The sequence below is a fragment of the Phocoena sinus genome, chromosome 10 (genome assembly GCF_008692025.1).
Source record: "Phocoena sinus isolate mPhoSin1 chromosome 10, mPhoSin1.pri, whole genome shotgun sequence".
Classification (NCBI taxonomy): domain Eukaryota; kingdom Metazoa; phylum Chordata; class Mammalia; order Artiodactyla; family Phocoenidae; genus Phocoena; species Phocoena sinus.
The window spans coordinates 20,700,371-20,717,152 of record NC_045772.1 but is presented as its reverse complement, the minus strand read 5'-3'; positions in this window follow the sequence as shown (position 1 = coordinate 20,717,152).

Genomic DNA, 16,782 nt, shown 5'->3' with positions numbered 1-16,782 from the left:
CTACAGGACCTATGATTGGTTGAATCCATGAACCGTGGATATGGACGGCCAACTGTAAAGTTATACGCAGATTTCTGACTGCACGGAGATTGGCACCCATAACCTCTGCACTATTCAAAGGTCAACTCTACTAACCCTAGCAGAGCCTAAACTAAGGAGATGTATTTTATGGGAACTGAAGACAAGCGGCCATTGGCAGAGTTTTCTTTTCAATCATGGCTAAGAAGTCTGTGAAATATTTCACATCAGCCCTGGGGAAAGGAATTTCCAAGGAAAGTCTCAAAAGATGAAATACAAAGTGATGCTCCAAACAGACAAATTGCTCTACTGACCCAGTATTGTGACTTTTGCTTGTTATGCCTGAAGCTCTACCTCTAAGCATCATGAACCATTAGATCCTTGGATTTAATACATCCATAGCTTCTCTCCTACTCCTTGGAGCAGGAAGAGTGGCAGACGCAGGGGGAAGGAATGTGAACCCTCCTTGGGTTTGCAATGGGCCATGAACATTCAGAACTAGGTAGAGGACCACCCAGCACACTGGTCAGGATAAGGAAGTAAACATTTGTTAAGTATCGCTTTCTACCTGGTCTGAGTATAGACTGAACCTAAGACTCTGGCCAGAAATATCTTTTGCCCATGGAATTCTGCCTTTGCTATTGCAAGTGCCTCTGGCAATCACAATCCCTGATGCATTTCTAGCATATAATTCTTCTCTTTCCTCCCCTCCTCTCTCCCTCCCTTCATTTCTTTCTACCAGCACAGTGAATACACTCATTCATCTTCCCTGTTTTTGGTACAAGGAACACGTAGCGAGTATCTTAAGATGTGTTTAGGTTTGTAGAAGAGAAAGGCAAAGAAGGTTGTAAAGGGTAATTTCTGAGGGACTTTGTAAGAAATCAAGTGTTGGGAGTGACATCACCAAAATAGTGACATAGTTACTTTCTGACTTCCCTCCCTGTCCCAAGAAGAAAACTGACAACTATTCATGGATAAGACACCACTAAGAAAATCCTAGAACATGGCAGTGAGGCTGAAGCACCTCCCCCACACCACAGAGACCGAGACAGACAACAGTATGGAGGTTCCTTAAAAAACTAAAAATAGAGCTACCATGTGATCCAGCAATCCCACTCCTGGGCATGTATCCGGAGAAAAACATGGTTTGAAAGGATACATGCACCCCAATGTTCATTTCAGGGCTGTTTACAATAGCCAAGACATGGAAGCAACCTAAATGTCCATCAACAAAGGAATGGATAAAGAAGATGTGGTACATATATACTAATGGAATATTACTCAGCCATTAAAAAGAATGAAATAATGCCATGGACGGACCTGGAGATTATCATACTAAGTGAAGTAAGACAGAGAAAGACAAATACCTCATGATACAAATGAACTTATTTACAAACAGAAACAGACTCACAGAGAACAAACTAATGGTTACCAGGTGGAAAGGGTGGTGGGAAGGGACAGATTGGGAGTTTGGTACTGACATGTACACACTGCTGTATTTAAAATAGATAGCCAACAAGGACCTATTATATAGCAGCAGGGAACTCTGCTCAGTATCCTATAATAACCTAAATGGGAAAAGACTTTGAAAAAGGATACATATATATGTATAACTGAATCACTTTGCTGTACACCTGAAACTAACAGTTAATCAACTATACTCCAATATAAAATAAAAATTTTTAAAAATCCTAGAACATAGAGGTGAGGCTGAAGCACCTCCCCCACACCACAGAGACCAAGACAGGCGATATTAGAAGGTAAGAAGAATGGCTACATGCTGACCACATTACCCCTCCCCCAGGCCAGCACAGCATCACATTGAGAGGTCCTCCCCTGAGCCTAGGGTTCTTTTATTGGGAAATGAGACCCCAGGGTGAATATCTAGCCCCCACTGTGTTGTGGGTCGCTTCTTGGAAGCCCCCACTCTCGTCTCACCCCACAGGAATCAGGGGAGATCTATAGGGCTTGACCACTGAGAATCTAATTATGATAAAGAAGCAGGTAGGGGCTTGCAACAACCAGCACTCGGATCTTGATGGACCAAGTTCCTACCTGCAGGGCCCAACCAGCAGTCCCAGTCAGAGGCTTTGCTCACCTACAGAGCCACGGCTAGGGAACTCAGTGGGGTGCAGGTCTGCCTGATTCAGGTCCTCAAATGAAGAACCTTGCTAGCCCTGGAGCCTGGTCTGCCCTACCCAGGCAGGGGAGCTGAGTCATAGCCCAGCCCACTGCTGAGTGCAGCTCCCAGCACCCCCTGACCAGAAAGCCTGGAAATTACATAGCTCAGGAATGCTTGAGCACAGAATGGCAGGCTGAGCTGTGAAAATCGCAAAGTCTGTGTCACCACAGGGCCAGGGCACTTGGAAAGAGCGGATCAGATTGAGTCAAGACCACGAACAGCGAGCCTCGCCAGGCCTGCAGGTGTCCAGGGCTCTGTCCGGGGAGGGAAACTAATTCATAGTCCCACCCACTACTGAGTGTAGCTCCTGGCTGCTCCTGACCAGAAAACCTGATGCAGAACACCTGAGAGCACGCTTGGAGCTGGCCTTCCCATTTCACCCAGGCAGAGGAGTTAAATCATCACTTTATCCACTGCTGACTAGCTCCTGGCCCACCTGACCAGAAAGCCTGGCCAAAACAACTGGAAGCTACATAGCTCAGCAACACTCAGAGAATATGGCAGGCAGAGATGATGGACTGCAAAGCAAAGCCAGCAGCCCTGTTTGGCCCCCTGGGGCATGGGTTGACTTGCGTCAAGACCACAAAGAGCCTTGCCACCCTTGGAGACGATTCTCCTGCTCTATCTGGGCAGGGAAACTAATTGTTGCCTGCCCTTTGCTGAATACAGCATTCAGCTTGCCCAACCACAGCACACTGGAAACTGTGCAGCCCATCCAACAACCTTGCATACAGTCATACTTGAATAGAAAACACAACCCGTGGCTTTTCTGTCTGCAGAGCAAAACCAGTGACCTCATCTGGCCATAGAAATCAGTGCACACTCTTGCCTGATTCAGATCCCCAAACGATGAGTTGTGCAGGCCCTGGAGCATGTCCTGCTGCCATACCAAGGCAGAGAAGCTAATCCACAGTTCTGCCTACTGCCGAGTATAGTACCCAGTTCCAACTATCTAGTAAGCCTGACCAGAGAACTCCGGTAACCATGGAGTCCATCCTACAACCTCACCTAAGTAGGGAACAGAGCCAGAATTCTTATCCAACTGCTTTCAGCCAGCAGTACCACCTCAGACCCCAGTTTGGGCAGTGGGCTCACCTGAAAATACACCCTGATAGCAAGTCCCACCTGCCCAAAGTTATTACCAGCAAACATGTCCAGAAACCCAAACTGAGCCAAATGGTGAAGAACTGCCTGTGTTAAAGAGAACCTATAAAGCCTGGAATGGAGACCATTTACTAAAATGCACAGATGTCAATGTAAGGAAACAAGGATCAAAAAAACAGATAAACATGACACCGCCAAAGGACACAAATAAAGGTCCAATAATTGAACCTAAAGAAATGGAGATCTACAAATTGTCAAAGAATTCAAAATGATCCTCCTAAACAAATTTAGTGACCTATAAAAACACACAGCAGACAAGTAAACAATCAGGAAAACAATGCTAAACAAAACAAGAAATTCAACAAAGAACAGAAACCATAAAAAAAACAAATCCTAGAGCTAAAAATTACCATGACTGACTGAACTGAATAATTCAAAAGAGAGATTCAAAAACAGACTTCACCATGCAGAAGAAGGAATCAGTGACCTAGAAGACAGGACATTTGAAATTGTCCAGTCAGGGGAGCAAATAGAAAAAAGAGTGAAGAAAGAATATGTGACTTATAGGACACAATTAAAAGAAACAATAGTGGCATTATGGCAATTCCAGAAGAAGAGAAAGAGAAAGAATATTTAAAGCAATAATGGCTAAAGACCCCCCAACCTGAGGAAAGAAATGGATGCCCAGATTCATGAGGCCCAAAAGTCCCCAAACAGGTAAACCCAAGGAGGGCTACACCATGACACATTATAATTAAGTTGTCAAAGTGAAAGACAAAAAGAATTTTGAAAGCAGTGAGAAAAAAGAGTGGAGCTACATACAAAAGAACCTTCATAAGACTATTGGCAGATTTCTCCACAGAAGCTTTGCAGGCCAGGAGAGAATGGGATGATATATTCAAAACATTGAAAGAAAAAAACCGTCAACCAAGAATTCTATACCTGGCAGAGCTGTCCTTCAGAAATGGATAAAGACCTTCCTAAACAAAAGCTGAGGGAGCTCATTAACACTAGAACTGCCTTACAAGAAATGCTAAAGGGAGTTCTTTATGTGGTGGTAAAAGGATGCTAATTAACATTACAAAAACACAAGAAGGTAGCATAAAACTCAGTGGTAATGTTAAGTATAGTGGCAGAGAAAGATTCTATAATACAGTAATGGTGGTGCATAACTTATTTACAACTCTAGTTTAAAAATTAAAAAACAGGGCTTCCCTGGTGGCGCAGTGGTTGAGGAGCCGCCTGCCAAGGCAGGGGACACGGGTTCGTGCCCCGGTCCGGGAAGATCCCACATGCCGCGGAGCGGCTGGGCCCGTGAGCCATGGCCGCTGAGCCTGCGCGTCTGGAGCCTGTGCTCCGCAACGGGAGAGGCCACGACAGTGAGAGGCCCGGGTACCGCAAAAAAAAAAAAAAAAAAAAAAAATTAAAAAACAAATGTAGTAGAAAATAACCACAACTACAATAATCTGTTATGGGATACACAATATAAAAAGTATGTAAACTGTAACATCAATGTGAGGCAGGAAGTAAAAGTATAGGAATGCTAGCAAAGTTAAATCGTTATCAGTTTAAAATAGGGTGTTAAAATTTTAAGGTTTTATATGCAAATCTCATGATAACCACAAGAGCCTACAGTAGTCACACAGACACACACATACCATGATAAAGTAATAAAGCATACTGATAGCAAAAGACATCAAAATAGAAAAAAAGATAGCAGTAAGAAGAAACAGTGGATCTACAAAACCACTAGAAAATAATCAATAAAATGGCAATCCATTTAAATGTAAATGGATTAAATTCTCCGATCAATCAAAAGACACAGAATGGCTAAACAAGATCCAAAAAAAAAAGAAACAAGATCCAACAATATGAGACTCATTTAGCCTTAAAGACACACATCAACTGAGAGTGAAGGGGTGGAAAAAGATTTCAGCAGATTGTAGTTAAAAAAAAAAAAAGGCAGGGGTAGCTCTATCAGACAAAATACATTTTAAATTAAAAATGGTAAAAAGAGGCAAAGGTCAATCCATAATGATAAAGGGGTCAACCCATCAAGAAGATATAATTGTAAATACATATCCAATATCAGAGCACCTAAAAACGTAACCCAAAAACTAACAGAGCTGAAAAGAGAAATACACAGCAATATAATAATAGTTGGGGACTTTAATACTCCACTCTCAACAAGATAGATCATCCAGATAGGGAATCAATAAAGAAACAGGTTTGGACAAAATTATACATCAAATGAACCTAACAGACATACACAGAGCATTCTGTCTGACAACAGCAGAATACCCATTCTTCTCAAGTGCACATGGAACATTTTCTAGGATAAACCATATGTCAGGTCACAAAACAAATCTTAGCAAGTTCAAGGAGACTGAAATCATACCAAATATCTTCTGTGATCACAATGGGATTAAACCAGAAATCAGTAACAAGATGAAACTGAAAAATTCACAAATACATGGAAATTAACACTCCTGAACAACCAATGGATCAAAGAAGAAATGAAAGGTGAAATAATAAAATCTCTTGAAACAAAAATGGAAACACAACCTACCAAAATTTATGGGATGCAGCAAAAGCAGTTCTAAGAGGAAAGCTCACAACAATATATGTCTACATTAGTAAACAAGAAAGATCTCAAACACCCTAACTCTATACCTAAAGGGACTAGAAAGAGAAGATCAAACTGAGCCCAAAACTGACAGAAGGAAATAAAGATTAGAGCAGCAATAAATAAAATATAGAACAGGAAAGCAATAGAAAAGAGTGATGAATTAAGAGTTGGTTCTTTGAAAAGGTAAACAAAACTGAGAAAACTTTAGCTAGACTAACCAAAGAAAAAAATCAACAAAATTATAAATGAAAAAGGACACATTACAACTGATACTACAGAAGTACAAAGGATCATAAGAGACTACTATGAACAACTATACACCAACAAATTAGACAACAGAAAAAATGGAAAAACCCCTAGAAACATACAACCTACCAAGACTGAATCAAGAAGAAACAGCAAATCTGAACAGACTAATTACTAGTAAAGATTGAACCAGTAATCAAAAATCTGATGACAAAAATTTCAGGACCAGATGGCCTAACTGGTGAGTTTTACCAAACATTTAAAGAAGAATGAATGCCAATCCTTATTTTAAAACTTCCAAAAAAATCAGAGAGGAGGGAACACTCATTTTATGAAGCCAACATGGGCCTGATATCAAAGCCAGAATAGGACACTACAAGAAAATAAAACTACAGGACAGGGCTTCCCTGGTGGCGCAGTGGTTGAGGGTCTGCCTGCCGATGCAGGGAACACGAGTTCGTGCCCCGGTCCGGGAAGATCCCACATGCCGTGGAGCGGCTGGGTCCGTGAGCCATGGCCACTGAGCCTGCGCGTCCAGAGCCTGTGCTCCGCAACGGGAGAGGCCACAGCAGTGAGAGGCCCGCGTACTGCAAAAAAAAAAAAAAAAAAAACTACAGGACAATGTCCCTGATGAATATAGATGCAAAAATCCTCAATAAAATAGTAGCAAATCAAATTCAGCAGCACATGAAAAGGATCATTCACCATGATCAAGTGGGATTTATCCTTGGAATGCAAAAATGGTTCAACATACACAAATCAATAAATGGGATACATCACATTAATAGAAAGAAAGAAAAAATATATGATCATCTTAATAGTGGCAGAGAAAGCATTTGACAAAATTCAACATCCGTTCATAATAAAAATTCTTAACAAATTAGGTAGAGAAGGAATGTTCCTCAACATAGTAAAGGCCATATATGACAAAGCCACAGTTAACAACATACTTAATGATGAAAGGTTAAAAGCTTTTCCTCTAGGATCAGGAAAAGACATGGGTGCCCACTATCACCACTCCTATTCAACATAGTACTGAAGTCCTAGCCAGAGCTATTAGGCAAGAAAATAAATAAATAAATGCTATAAGAATTGGAAAGGAAGAAGTAAAATGGTCTCTATTTACAGATGACATGATTTTATATATAGAAAATCCTGAAGACTCCACAAAAAAACTGTTATATCTAATCAATCAATTCAGTAAAGTTGCAGGACACAAAATTAACATACAAAATCAGAAGCTTTTTATACACTAACACAAATTATCTGAAAAAGAAATAAAACAATCTCACAGACGCAACAAAAATAAGATATTTAAAAATAAATTTAACTGAGGAGGTAAAAAATCTCTACCCTGAAAACTACAAGACATTGATGAAAGAAATCAAAGAAGACACAAATAAATGGAGAAATATCCCTTGTTCATGGATTGGAAAATTTAATATTGTTAAAATGTCCATACTACCTAAGCCATTTATAGATTTAATGCAATCCCTGTTAAGATTTCAATGGCACTTTTTTTTTTTTTTTTTACAGAAGTAGAAAAGACTATCTTAACATTTACATAGAACCACAAAAGACCCTGAATAGCCAAAGAAATCCTGAGAATAAAAGAACAAAGAGGGGGGCAACACACTTCCTGATTTCAAGCTATATTATAAAGTTACAGTAATCAAAAAAAAAAAATATGGCTGGTTCAAGATGGCAAGGTAGGAAGAACCTAAGCTCACCTCCTCCCACAGACACACTGAATCTACAGTTAAATATGGAACAATTTCCTCTGGAAAAAAACCCAAAACTAGGTGAGCAACCCATTGGGAAAAAGATAAAAACCCCACAAAGTGGGTAGAAGAGGCTGAGACGCAAACTCACCCTAAACCCCATCCCCAGTGTGACAATCTACAATCAGAATTCAAAACCTGGACCTTCTCCCTGAGGAGGAAAAGGTTTGAACCCCACATCAGGCACCACAACTTTTAAGGCCTGCAACCTGAGAGATGAGCCCCCAAAATAGCTAGCTGTGAAAACCAATAGGACTCACATCCCTAAGAGCAGAGCAAACCGATAAATGGCTCTTAGAGGGCTCACATGCTCAGACTCACTCATCCCAGGGACTAACACAGAGGCAGCCAATTGTGAGGTGCTTAGGACACTTATACAGAAAACAAGTTGGTGTAGCTAGAGGCAGGGTCAGGGAATGGGTGATATGGGAGAGGCAGTCAAAAGTTACAAACTTCCAGTTATAAAATAAATAAGTCATGGGCATATGATGTACAGCATGGTGATTACACTTAATAATACTTTATTGTATATTTGCCAAGAGAATAGATCTTAAAAGTTCTCATTACACACAAAAAATTTGATAACTATTTGTGATACTGGATCTTACCTAGACATACTGTAGTCATCATTAAGTAATATACACATACTATATAGAAATATCAAATTATCATGTGGTATGCCTGAAACCAATATAATGTTATATGTCAATTATATCTCAAGAAAAGATAAATAAGTATAGGGATATAATGCACATGATGTAGCTAACACTGCTACATGGTATATTTGAAAGTTTTAAGATCCTAAGAGTTCTCACAAGGAAAAAACTTTCTTTTCTTTTTCTTTTTTGTATTTATATGAGATGATGGATGTTAACTAAACTTATTATGGTAATCATTTCACATTTTATGTGAGTCAAATCATTATGCTGTACATCTGAAAACTTAATACAGCACAGTATGTCAATTATATCTCAGTAAAACTGGGAAAGTAAAAAGAAAGAAATCAAGTGTTTATTGAACAAATGCATGCAAAAACAAACAACATAGCCAGCAAAAAATTAGCATATGTTTCTGATGAACTCTGTTTCCCAGTGTTGATGGTGGAATATGTTAATTATCAGGTGTAATGAGTAGGCCGTCATTTGAGGATTTTTTAAATATACCTAATCTTATGAGTCTTCATAAGACTAAAATATTAGAACTATCCTACTTCAACACTATAATCTTCATTAAAACCTCACCTGTGTGGATATAAAGTTATCCAAATAGTTGGCAGGGGGTTAATCGTGGAACTGGCAAAATTTTATCTTAGCTGATTTTTTAAAATGGAAATCTCTCTAGAAATAACTTTCTATGTAAATTTTCTATAAATATGCTTTCCAGGGGGGTCTTAAATAAAGGAAATTGCAACCCATTTATCCTTCCTTTGATGATTCATTGCATTACTGTAAGTATAGTCTAACGTACACTAGAGGCAGATTAAGAATACAGCAGGGGGCTTTCCTGGTGGCGCAGTGGTTGGGAGTCCGCCTGCCGATGCAGGGGGCGCAGGTTTGTGCCCCAGTCCGGGAGGATCCCACATGCCGTGGAGCAGCTGGGCCCGTGAGCCACGGCCGCTGAGCCTGCGTGTCCAGAGCCTGTGCTCCGCAGCGGGAGGGGCCACAACAGTGAGAGACCCGCGTGCCGCCAAAAAAAAAAAAAAAAAAAATACAGCAAAAGCCCCTGGCATGCAGCAGACGCTCCTGGATTCAATGAGAAGTTCTGGTAAAAGTCCTAACTCTGCATCCTAGTCCTTCAAACCAGCCACTCTACTTACATGTTTCTTCACCTTAGTACCAACCTCCATGTTAGCCAGGATCTCCTCACATCCCCTAGAAGAGCAGGTTCCTTCACTCCTTCCCAAGTTTTACTTATACCTTCCTCCATGCATCACACTCCCTGGAAAAACATTTTTCCTCTCTTCTTTCTAGTCAGATTATCTCTAGTTTTAAGGTCTAGCTCAGACTTCAACTTTTCAGCAAGTGTGTCTCCCAGCTAGTCCTATCCACTGGGCTCCCCTCTCCCCAGAAGTCTCCTATCGCACAACCTACCCCACTCACTCAGACTCTCTCCCCATGTGTTATTAATCCACTGGTGCATGCATATCTGTCTATATCCCCAGAGAGCTTGTAAGTGATAGAAATCAAGAACCCCACCTTCACTTTCCCCAGTGCCTAACAGAGCGTCAAGTATTTAGTGCTTATAGGATGCAGTCAGTGTTAACTCATTTTCCTGTAAATAAATTTCAACATGAAAGAGCCAAGTGTAAAACCTCAATTCATACAATCCTCTTAGTGAAGAAGTTAAACCCACTTAAGTCCAGCTATTGTTTTCCCAACAGGGATATTGAGTAAATTCCCCAGATCACCCATCGACTATCTGGTTTTAGACACCAATTTTATAATATTTTCAACCAAAAAATTAAGGAAGCTTGCTGAATAATGTTTCTATGGCATGAGTGGTTTTAAATACTTGAAGTATTCAATTTGGAGCCCATTAATATCCTGGTAGGGAGGGGTAAATACTAAAGGTGTTATCAGTGGGACCCTATGCACAGCTGCACTCAGCTTGCCTAGACCTTAGCCCTCAAGGAGGTAATCTTTAACTTTCATTAATTCAGACCTCACTAATTAGGAATTTGTGATCATTTAGAAGGGCTGGGGTCCAATATGCAAAGCAAATCCAGTGAACAAATAGAGGAAATATTCAAACCATTTTTAAAGGAAACACTTATATACAGTTTATTTGCTATCGCAAATCCAGTTTCTTTTTCCTACTAATTATCACTATCTAGTCCAGTATTTCTCAAACTAAACTCTAGCTTATATTAGAATCACCTGAACCCGACCACTGCCTTTTCTGATTCAGGAGTTCTAAGGCCCAAGGATTTCAATTGCTACAAGTACCCAGGTGGTGTTGATACTGTTGGCTGGGAACCACACACTGAAAACCACTGATCTACTCAATATTTTGCCGTAATTTGAATACACTCTACAATGCAAGCTGAATTGTTCAGTTTTATCTGACTGTATAATATTTTAAAGAATATTACCCTGGTGGAAAGGTCGGTGGGTAGCAATTTCAAGCTGTAATAGTTATCAGTTTATCATATTTAATACAAAGCACTGTCACTGCAGTTTCCTTGCTGAGCAGAGCAGTGGGCGTTGCTTAAAGGAGTGGGTCAGGGCCACACAGGGGTCTGTCACTTTGCCTTGCACTTTGTATCTCAGAAGCCTGAGAATAAGCCCTCCTAACTCCAAGCCCCACCCTCACCGATTTAGGAGTGAGCTTACATCAACACGTTCCATAGAGCAAAATATCAAGGTCATGGGGCTTTGGCGTCAGACAAAACTAACTTCAGATCCAAGGTGTCTGACCTTGGACAAATGATTTAACGTCTCTAAAATGCACTTACCTTGTGAAGTAGACACCGTAGTACACTGCCGAGATCCCCCTTCAGTGAAGGACTGCTAGCCTCTGCCGTTGGGAGGGCTACAGCAGACAGCTTCCACCTCTCAGCTCTTCGGGAAGGCCTTATTGCAGAGGATCACGTGGTCCAAGACCACGCCCCTTCCTGTGCCTACCCACATCAACGACTGGTTGACGCCGGGATGTGAAAGCCTGACTACCTTGGCCCAATGGGGTTAAGTCTGAAGTTAACTCCCCGCACTTCAGAGTCACTGTGGGGAGACCATCCTTGGATTGGCGTTACAGCTCAACTTCCACCTCTGCCCAAACCTGCGTCTCTCGTCTTCCTTCCACAGGTCTCTTGCCTTTCTTCCACAGGTGTGGATCCTAAAGGCGCCCCTTAATAAACATTAAGCACACCAAACTCCGTGTCAGACTCTGCTTCTCAGGGAATCAAACCTGTGACTCATTTAAAAACAAACAAGTGGTTGGAAACTCTAAGAGGCAGTAATTTTGTAGATTTGTGGCCAGGCTCTTGTTCTAGACGCTAAGAATACAGCAGTGAACAAAGATGACTAAGTTTAAGAAGAGAGATCGTGAAAGGCATTAAGAGACTGAAATCAATTTTTAGCTACAGTATTGACTGACTACTTGCTATAAAAGGGAATAATACTTCTTCCCATCCTCACTCCCCCATCTGCCTAGGTTTTTTAATTGTCTAAGCTTTTAATATTCATCTTCTGTTCGGAAACCATAAAATAGTTGTCAATCTCAGCCGGTCTCAGCCTGTTTGAACCTAATTCCCCTATTGGTTTCCTTCTTTACCTCCATACTGCTCTTACATTACACTAGGTTGTACGAAACCGTGAGGCTAAAATCCTAGTCACCTAGACATTTCATGCAGTAATTTCTGCTTCCGTGCTTATAAACCATGGTAAAGTCTAACACCCCAAGGTCATATGCCTGCCCAGATACACCATTCAGCTGTGTATTTACTGGGGTCTTGTGGCTCTCAGCTCTAAGCAGGAGATGGGGCACAGGTTTTGCTGTTTCTCTCAAATCCCACAAACCTATGGTGGTTTGCTGCCGCCATCCCAAGGCTCACCACGTAAAGTGCGACACAGACCCTTCCTCAGAGACTTATTAATATACTAACCCTCCTGGCTTCCTCTAAACCCTCCTAGCATCAGAAATCCATTTCTACTCTAGGCATTTGAGAATTTAGCTCTTACCTCCCAAGATATTTTATCCCTGTCAACCTAAGAGGCTAGACTTTTGACACTTAAAAGCCAAGAAGAAATCCCTTTTTTTCTCTGGTATTTGTGGAAGCATTGCTTTTCTGAGCTATAAACATCAAACACCTGATTATTTGAATGTGAAGCGCCAAGGAGGCAATCAAATGCTCCAGGGAGTGGGTAAGATCATTGGTTCAATTTTCTGAATATCTTTTTCTCTGTGTGATCACATCCCCTGTAGATGGCCTTCTTGAGCCAGCCTCTTACCTCTCCAACAGCATGTAAACCAAGGTATACCTTGACTCCTATCATTTTGTGCAGTCTTGCCTTTGCCTGGGTATCCTGGCTTCTACCCATGCATGGCCTCAGCAGAGAAATAAGTCTATGTATTTATCTTCCTCCTATTTCTTATCTCTCCACCTGCTTCGTCTCCTTTTGTTTCTCCATCTACCGCCACAACTGGCCCTGTTTTAAATTGCACTGTACTTTGTCTTATTTACTGAGACATCATGCTTCCTACTCTATCTTAAGTGTGTGACTAGGAGGCTTTATGTTCTCTACTTTGAAACTTGAGATCTGTTTAGATCCCATCACTTTATAACTCAGAGACTTAGAAAACTCTCCAACCCATGGAGTGGAGGAAAACATTTGTAAATATTTGTAAATATCTGATAAGAAACTTGTATCTTGAATATACAAAGAACTCTTACAATTCAATAATAAAAAGACAAATAAGCCACTGAAAATGGGCAAAGGATCTCAATAGACATGTCTCCAAAGATGATGTACAAATGGCCAATAAGTATAAAAAGATTCTCAACATCATTAGCTATCAGGAAACTGCAAATCAAAACCACAATAAGATACCACTTCACACCCACTAGAATGGCTATAATAAAAAATACATTTAACAAGTGTTGGTCAGGATGTGGAGAAATTGGAACCCTCATACACTACTGATAGAGACGTAAAATGGTGCAACCACTTTGGAAACAGTCTAGTAGTTCCTCAAATGGTAAAGCATAGAGTTACCACACGACCCAGCAATTCTACTGCTCGTATATACTCAAGAAAAACGAAAACACACATCCACACAGAAACTTGTACACAGTGTTCAGATCAGCATTATTCATAATAGCCTAACAGTGGAAACAACACAAATGTCCATCAGCTGATGAATGGATAAATAAAATGTGGTATAGCCATACAACGGAATATTATTAGGCCATCAAAATGAATGAAGTACTGATGTATGCTACATGAATTAACCTTGAAAACATTATGCTATGTGAAAGAAGCCAGTCACAAAAGACCGCTGTGGTCACAAAAGACATACTGGGGTCTTTTGAGTTTCATGTGATTTCATTTATATGAAATTTCCAGAATAGAAAAATCTGTGGAGATAAAAAGTAGATTAATGGTCACTTAGGGCTGATGGGGTTGGGCGAAATGGCGACTGACTGCTAATGGATATGGGGTTTCTTTGGGGGTGATTAAAATGTTCTAAGGTTGTGATAAATATAAAAATATAACAATTATGAACCAGATCAGGAGACATGGGGGATGAGATAAAAAGTTAACAACATTCATCTAATAGGAGGTAAGGAAATACAGAACAGAGAAAATGGGAGAGGGGGAATATTCAAAGAGATAATGGCTAAGAAATTTCTAGTATTAAATATGTTATTTTCTATTGTATTTTCAGATATAGTCTTAATTGCTTAAATATAAAATATCCTTCAGTGATATGTTCTACATGTTTATTTGCTTACACTTTTATAATCCATACATAGTACATAGGAAGAGTCCTTTGTGTGGTAAATAGAGTGGAAATAACTTTCTGTAAAAGCTGATAAAGTTAATTATATTCAATTTGATATTTAGCCCCCAAGAACAGACAGCTGCAAAGACACTTGTAGAGTTTAATCAGCAAGTTGAAAAGTCAGAAATGCAACCATGTTTTACATGATAATGTTCAATCTCCTCAAGTTTTTTCACAAACAATGGGCATACAACTTAAAGGTAAAAGTGAATTTTACAGTGATTAAATTATACAGTGAATTTCAGTAACTAAAGGGTCATTCACTTAGTTGACTCCATATCAACAATCGTTATTGGATAAAACTCAGAATTTCCTATAAGAATCAACACAGAGAGTTACCTCCCCCATCTCAGCTCCATCCCTGTCCCACGTATCTACATCATGGACAGACACTCAGTTGTTAACAATAAACTATATTTTCTGGAATTATCATAAATAAAATTATGAAACCTTCATACTCACATATTTAATACTTCCTTCATTCTAATGTGTGTTAATATTGGAAATCATGTTAAGAAATGAAACTCTCTTTTTTAAAATAAATTTATTTATTTATCTATCTGTTTGTTTTTAGGTGCATTGGGTCTTCATTGCTGCGTGCGGTCTTTCTCTAGTTGCTGCGAGCAGGGGCTACTCTTCATTGTGGCGCGCAGGCTTCTCATTGAGGTGGTTTCTCTTGTTGCGGAACACGGGCTCTAGACACGTGGGCTTCAGTAGTTGTGGCACGCGGGCTCAGTAGTTGTGGTTTGCGGGCTCTAGAGCACAGGCTCAGTAGTTGTGGCGCACTGGCTTAGTTGCTCCACGGCATGTGGGATCTTCCAGGACCAGGGCTTAAACCCGTGTCCCCTGCATTGGCTGGCGGATTCTTAAACACTGTGCCACCAGGGAAGCCCAAGAAATGAAACTCTCTTAAGAGTTGTTTTCATAGTTATTCACAATTCTATAGTCCTTAATATTTTCAAAATGTTGTGAAAATATATGGTCATTATTCTGCATCGTAACATTCCATATGCTAGCAATACTTTAATCCTCACCTGTAGATGAGTCAAGGCAATTTCCTTAAAAGAACACAACCAAGGTGTGTGACTTCAGGAAAATCAAGATTTCAACCTTGGCCTCTAGGGCAGGATTTCTTGAACTCCACACTATTGATAGCTGTGGCAGGATCATTTTTTGTTGTTGTTGTGGAGGAGAAGGGCTGCCCTGTGCACCATAAGACATTTAGCAGCACCTCTGAATTCTATCCACTAGATGCCAGTAGCACCTCCTCACCAGATGTAACAACCATAAATGTATCCAGATATTTCTACATGTCCCCTGAGATGCAAAATTGCCCCATTGAGAACCACTGGTCTAGAGAGAAAATGATTGCATAAGCAACTAAATAGATGAATATACATGTATACTGTTTTATATCCTACATATAAAATTTTATTTTCTCTATGGAGTGAATATGATTGGTCTGTAGCTTTCTTTAGAGTTTACATTCTCTCTGTTAGAATAATCCTGCTGATTCCTAACTATATTTTAGTATTTCTATGGCATATATTTTTTTAGAGTAAGGAACTATTTCCATATCATTACACTGCAAATTATTAACGGCTTATCTTCTTTCAAAACTAGCAAATAAACTTTGTCTCAAATTTTGACTCCCAATCAATTTCAATTGAAATTTTAAGTAACACTATTTGAATTAATAAAGCACTATCTGATCTTTGATGGTCACATTATTTTTGTGAGGTAGGTACGTGTTTAGTGTTAAGTTCCATCATTAGAAGAGATTAAGGATAAATTCAAGGTCATACAACTTATTAGTGGCAAAAGAAATAGGTAACTTATGTGACTTTTCCCTCCCATTAGCATTGTTGTGATTCAAAATAATTAAGAACATTAGATTTTTAAATTTACATTAACAATTTACCTTTATTTGGTTTAACCCAAAGATTTAGATAAGATAAATAATTTTTAATAATTAATAGTAACATTACTTTGATTTCTTAAGATAGAAATCTGGTACTCTCATGTGTTATAAAAGTAAAATAGCGACAATTCCTAATGTCACAAAGACAGATTTTCCTAAAAGCAAGTGGACAAGAATGTAAGTGTTATATCTCTCATTAAGAATATAGGGCTTCCCTGGTGGCGCAGTGGTTGAGAGTCCGCCTGCCGATGCCGGGGACACGGGTTCGTGCCCCGGTCCGGGAAGATCCCACATGCCGCGGAGCAGCTGGGCCCGTGAGCCATGGCCGCTGAGCCTGTGCGTCCGGAGCCTGTGCTCCACAACGGGAGAGGCCACAACAGTGAGAGGCCCGCGTACA